This window comes from Primulina eburnea, chromosome 3, assembly GCF_022965805.1.
Source record: "Primulina eburnea isolate SZY01 chromosome 3, ASM2296580v1, whole genome shotgun sequence".
NCBI lineage: Eukaryota > Viridiplantae > Streptophyta > Magnoliopsida > Lamiales > Gesneriaceae > Primulina > Primulina eburnea.
Window position 1 is genome coordinate 32,941,705 of NC_133103.1, and position 6,595 is coordinate 32,948,299.

General features: G+C 32.1%; 1 non-coding gene across 1 annotated transcript; it reads right to left on the reverse strand.

Moving 5' to 3' along the window:
• Window positions 1–214: 214 nt before the first annotated feature.
• LOC140828740 (small nucleolar RNA R71) lies at window positions 215–323 on the reverse strand. Its single transcript, XR_012117307.1, has one exon. It is a non-coding gene; the product is annotated as a small nucleolar RNA R71 (small nucleolar RNA).
• Between the last annotated feature and the right edge of the window lie 6,272 nt (window positions 324–6,595).

Here is a 6,595-nt window from a genome sequence, read left to right on the forward strand (position 1 = left end):
AATCCATATTTACATCTAAGAGAATTTGAGGAAGTTTGTAACACTTATAATGATCAAAATTGTAGCATGGATATAGTTCGATTAAATCTTTTCCCTTTTTCTTTAAAAGATAAAGCTAAAACATGGCTACAAAATTTAAGATCAAGTTCAATAAGATCATGGGAAGAAATGCAACAACAATTTCTTAAAAAGTTTTTCCCTTCCCATAGAACAAAATCTTTTAAAAGACAAATTACAACTTTTTCTCAAAAACAAGGAGAAACGTTTTATCAATGTTGGGATAGATATAAAGAATTACTTAATACATGCCCACATCATGGTTTTGAAACATGGAGAATAGTTTCTCACTTTTATGAAGGTCTAATACCTAAAGATAGGCAAATGATAGAATTCATGTGTAATGGAACTTTTGAAGATAAAAACCCAAATGAAGCTATGGAATATTTGGATTCATTAGCAGAAAATGCTCAAAATTGGGATAATATAGGCACAATAGAACCACCAACAACTAAAAACAATAATTCAACAAATGGGGGTGGTATCTATAATCTTAAAGATGATACAGATATTCAAGCTAAACTTGCATCTTTAGCAAGAAAAATTGAGTCATTAGAAATGAAAAAGAGTGGTCAATTAAAAAGTATTCAAGAAATTGTTTGTCATATATGTGATACACATGATCATGCTACAAAAGATTGCCCAACATTACCTTCATTTAAAGAATGTCTCCATGAACAAGCAAACTATGTTAACAATTATAAAAAACCAATACTAGATCCTTTTTCACCATCATATAATCCGGGATGGAAAAATCATCCTAATTTTAGTTGGAGGAATGATAATAATGCACAACCGTCACAACAATATTTTCAAAATAACCAAAATCATCAAGGTTATATTCCTTATGTTACACCTCCAAGAAAAAACTTTGAAGATGTAATTCATGCATTTATCCAAAAGCAAGAGTCTATCAATATTCAAAACAGTCAATCTATGAGTGATTTGAAAGAAACTCTTGCAAAATTTGCATCTGCACTTAATATTCATGAAAAAGGAAAATTTCCATCTCAACCTCAACCTAATCCTAAAAATCAAAATCAAGAATTAAAAAATGAAAAAATTGATCAAATAAAATCTGTTATTACCCTTAGAAGTGGTAAAATAGTTAATGATCCATATAGTAAAGAAAACAAGGATCATTTAAAATCAAAGAGTAAGGATGATAATCCTGATACTTTTGAGAATGATGATACCTTAAATTTTAAGAATAATATGGTGAATGATAAATTATCTGAAATAGTAAATAAGTCAAATAAACCTCCACCATTTCCTCATGCATTAACAAATCATAAAAAACAAAAAAGTGATTCTGATATCTATGAAGTTTTTAAACAAGTGAAGATAAATATTCCATTATTAGATGCTATTAAACAAGTACCTTCTTATGCAAATTTTTTAAAAGACTTATGTACTGTGAAGAGAAAATTGCATGTGAAGAAAAAAACATTCTTGGCTGAACAAGTAAGTTCTATTCTTCAAAATAATTCTAATTTAAAATATAAAGATCCTGGTTGTCCAAAAATTTCATGTATTATTGGAGAAAATAAAATTAAAAAAGCTTTGTTGGATTTGGGAGCAAGTGTGAATTTACTTCCTTATTCAGTTTATGAAAAACTTAATTTAGGAGAATTAAAACCCACTTCTGTTACTCTTTTACTGGCGGATAGGTCAATCAAAATACCTAGAGGTATTGTAGAAGATGTGTTGGTTCAAGTTGATAAATTCATATATCCTGTAGATTTTATTGTTTTAGATACACAACCAATAGAAGTACATAATGAAATTCCAGTAATATTGGGACGACCATTTCTAGCAACTTCAAATGCTTTAATTAATTGTCGAAATGGAATAATGAAATTGTCTTTTGGAAATATGACTCTAGAACTTAATATGTTTAATTTATGTAAACAACCAAGTATTGATGAAAATGAAAATGAAGATGATAATGAAATTCAAACAATTGTGGAAGAAAATATACAAGAAGAAAACTTAAATCAACAATGTGAAGTTTTTTCAGTAGAAAGTTTGGAGTCTGAAAATAATTTTAAAGAAGATGATAATACAAAACTTGAATTAAAAGCTTTACCATTAGAATTGAAATATGTATTTCTTGGTCAAAATAAAACATTTCCTGTTGTATTTTCTTCCACTCTTCTACCAAATCAAGAAGAAGATTTAATTCAATTACTTAAAAAATATAAAAATGCAATTGGATGGACTTTGAAAGATATAAAAGGTACGAATCCTTTAATTTGTACACATAAAATTCACTTGGAAGAAAATGCTAAAACGTATCAAAAAACGCAAAGAAGGTTAAATCCACATATGAAAGAAGTTGTTAAGAATGAAGTATTAAAACTATTAGACGCTGGAATTATCTATCCAATCTCAGATAGTAAATGGGTAAGTCCAACACAAGTAGTACCTAAAAAGACAGGCAGCACTGTTATAAAAAATGAAAAAGGAGAGTTATTACAAACTAGGATTCCATCTAGTTGGCATATGTGTATTGATTATAGAAAATTAAATGATGCAACTAGAAAAGATCATTTCCCACTACCATTTTTAGATCAAATTCTATAAAAAGTAGCAGGAAATTCTTATTACTGTTTTCTTGATGGGTATTCGGGGTATTATCAAATACCTATATCATTAGAAGATCAAGAAAAAACTACTTTTACTTGTCCTTTCGGAACTTTTGCATTTAAAAGAATGCCATTTGGTTTATGTAATGCTCCGGCTACTTTTCAAAGATGCATGTTAAGTATTTTCAATGATATGATTGAAGAATATGTAGAAGTTTTTATGGATGATATAACTGTTTTTGGAAACTCATTTGAAAATTGTCTTAAAAATCTAGAAGAAGTATTAAAAAGGTGTGAAGAAAAAAATCTTGTTTTAAATTGGGAAAAATGTCATTATATGGTTAAATCTGGGATTGTCTTAGGACATGTGATATCTGAAAAAAGAATTGAAGTTGATAAAGCCAAAGTTGATGTTATTTCTAATTTAACATCACCAAAAACAGTCAAAGAAGTTCGATCATTTTTGGGTCATGCAAGATTTATAGAAGATTTATAAAAAATTTCAGCATAATATCTAAACCAATGTCAAATCTTTTAACAAAAGATACACAATTCGAATGGACTCAAAAATGTGAAAATGCTTTTAAAAAAATAATTAATCTTTTAATTACATCACCTATTTTACAACCTCCAGATTGGTCTTTACCATTTGAATTAATGTGTGATGCAAGTGATTATGCTATAGGAGCTGTGTTAGGACAAAGAAAAGAAGGAAAACCTTATGCAATCTATTATGCTAGTAGAACCTTAAATAGTGCCCAAATAAATTATTCAACTACTGAAAAAGAATTACTTTCAGTAGTATTTGCATTAGATAAGTTTCGATCTTATTTAATTGGTTCTACTACTATTGTTTACACCGATCATGTTAGAGTAGATCCCCTGCAAGCCAACGGTTGGCTAGGGAATTTATTGACTCAAGTGAAATAAACAATCTTTATTTTAATATAATTTAACTTTTAATGGTTTCGTAATACTTTATCTGTATACCCATGCAAGCAGCATAGATAAAGTCCTTGATTATGCTTTAATACAAATGAATCGTAATTCGATGTTGAAACTCATTTGTAAACACTGCATATTCTAAATTCGTTCCTAGTCGATTCAGCTGCCTAAAACATGGATAAAGGTCGCTTGAGCTCGAGACTAGCATCTGTGATGTTGTGTACTGCGTTTCTTGGTAAGGGCATAGAGATGTCCAAACATACAGATGGGTAGTCATACGATGATTATACCGAACAACCCTCCCTCGGACTTTCCAAGTGGTTATCATTCATCGAGAGGATAAGTCCGTGGTTATGATTGTACACCATTAGTCCTTACGACCCGGGACAACACTGAGGCTCTATATGCTAGGGTTGTGCTTTGACTCGTTTACCGGCTCCAGGAGAGTCATCAGGTGGCGAGGTTGGGTACAGTTGCGACAAATATAGGAGCCAGTGCATTGTAGTCGGGGATTCACCGCTCACCCACGGGTGTGGATATCCTATATGATCTAATGAAATAATAGTGCATGGAATCTCTGGCCAGAGTACGAGATGTACGTTGGAGAAGGAGTTCTCCAAATAGTACACGCGATGCCACTATTATAGTTATCATATAGTTATCGAATTAATATGCAGCCCTCGATGAACCAATGGTTGCAGATTCGATCGGGATATATGAGATGAAGGGACCGTACTGTACGCTAATCATAATCGACTGGTTCTTGCAGGCACTATCAGTGATACCTAGGGGATCCTGGGGGGATGCTACTAGACGCTCTTACCATGATCCGATGGGTGCAATCAGAAATGGGTTCTGACATTCTTGGTCAAGGTGTTGATGAAAAGAATGGGGCTAACTAGGGTAAGCCCGAATAAAGGATTATGTCCTGAATCACAAGGAGTTGTGAACCCACGGCTAGTTGTATCCCTGAACCATTGAGGGTCACACAAGTACTAGATTGTTTGTTCCCGTTGAGAGAATGAATTCAAGAAGTTGAATTTATATTATATAGTAAATTCAAGGAGTTGAATTTATGATAATTAAATTTTGAGAGAATAAATTCAAGGAGTTGAATTTATATTATGATATAGTAAATTCAAGGAGTTGAATTTATGATAATTAAATTTTGAGAAAATAAATTCAAGGAGTTGAATTTATGAGATAGTAAATTCAAGAATTTGAATTTATGAAATTTGGAGATAATAAATTCAAGGAGTTGAATTTATAAAATTGAGAATTTAATTTATTAAACTCAAAGGTTGAGTTTATTAAATATTAAATTTTGGAGGTGATAAATTCAAATAGTTGAATTTATAATTTAAATATTAAATTCAAATGTTGAATTTATAATCGATTTAATTTATTAAACTCAAAAGTTGAGTTTATTAAATATTAAATTAAATATAGTGGAAAGTATGTTTAATAGGCTTGTATGAGTACAAGTCCAACATATTAAATAATTAAAGTTATTAATGGACTTTGATTAATTAATTAAACTAGTTGGACTAGCCCAATTAATTAATCAAGCCCATTAATGTTAATTATAGAATTTAGGTCAAGCTTTTGTTTTTAAGAAAACAATTTGACCTAGCCTCCACTACACAACAATTGTGATTCACGTGAGTTTCACCAATAATTCCTCCAAAATATTTGGTTTACTTAATAAATGATATTAATTGAGTAAATCATGATTAAAGAAAAAAAGGAGATTTCTTTATTCTAATTGATATACATTTTCGAGAGATTCTCTCCCAGGATTTGAAAAGGAATAGTTACGACAATTCCAAAGAGCTCTCGAAAATCTCTTCTCAAAACAAGAAATATTCGGCTTATAGATCAGAGTCGATTTCTTCTTCGTGTTATATCTCTACGCAAAAGTTCTTCTAAATTTCTAGTGTAATTTAGAAGAGGGACAAATATTACAGTCGTGGACCGGATTAGGAGATCGAAGAATGTTCGTAGGAATTTACAACAAGAGCTGCGTCCGCTAATACCGGTGTAGTTGGAGCCAAGTGAATTATTCACCAAGGTATAATTTCTGACATCCAATGAATGTTTTGTTATAATCATACGAGCGCCCAAAGCAAATCATATTTTGATTGTCAAAATAAAATAAAATTTTAAAACTTCCGCTGCGTTTGGGCGCGTAGAAAAACAGGATCCAACAGTGGTATCAGAGCCAGGTTTTTTCTAAATCGTATGGTTTTGATATTGAATAATTAATTTCTAACCACACAAGAAAATTTTTCAGAAAATTTAGCACCACGAAAATTTATTTTTCCAGATTTTCGAAACAAAAAAAAAAAAAAAATATTTTTCGGATCTGCCTGGAACTGTTCGGGCAGACCTGCGCGCAGCGCCCTGCGCGCACAGACGCGCAGCATGCGCGCGCAGCGGGCGGGGCGTCCGCACGCTGCGCGCGGCGGCCGCGCGCGAGCGCTGTGCTGAGCGTCCGCACAGCGCGCGGCGACTGCGCGCCCGGGGCGTGCGGAACGTCCGCACGCTGCGCGCGACGCGTGCGCACTTGTGCGCGCCCTGCGCGCACAGGACCCTGCTGCTGCCCGAAACGTTCGGGCCGCGAGGGCGGCTGCCCGGGATCGTCTCGGGAAGCGTACTGAATGTTGGGCCTGAATTGTTTGGGCCTAGGGTGCAATTTTCTGAATTTTAAAATTTTTGGGTAAAATTGTTATTTTTGAAAATTGGTTCAATTTTTATTTTGAAAAATTGATTTTTAGAAAATTAATAATTTTCTTGTGAAATAAATAATTAGAATATGATTTTAATTATTTATGGTAAAATGAGTTTTACAAGAAATCAATTATTATTGATTTAATTGGAAATTAAATAAAGGAGTTTATTTAATTTATTAAATCTTTAATAATTGTGGTGGTTAGTGATAAAATTATTATATATATGATTTATCAATTAATTAAATTGTTTAATTAAATTGATGTTAATATTTG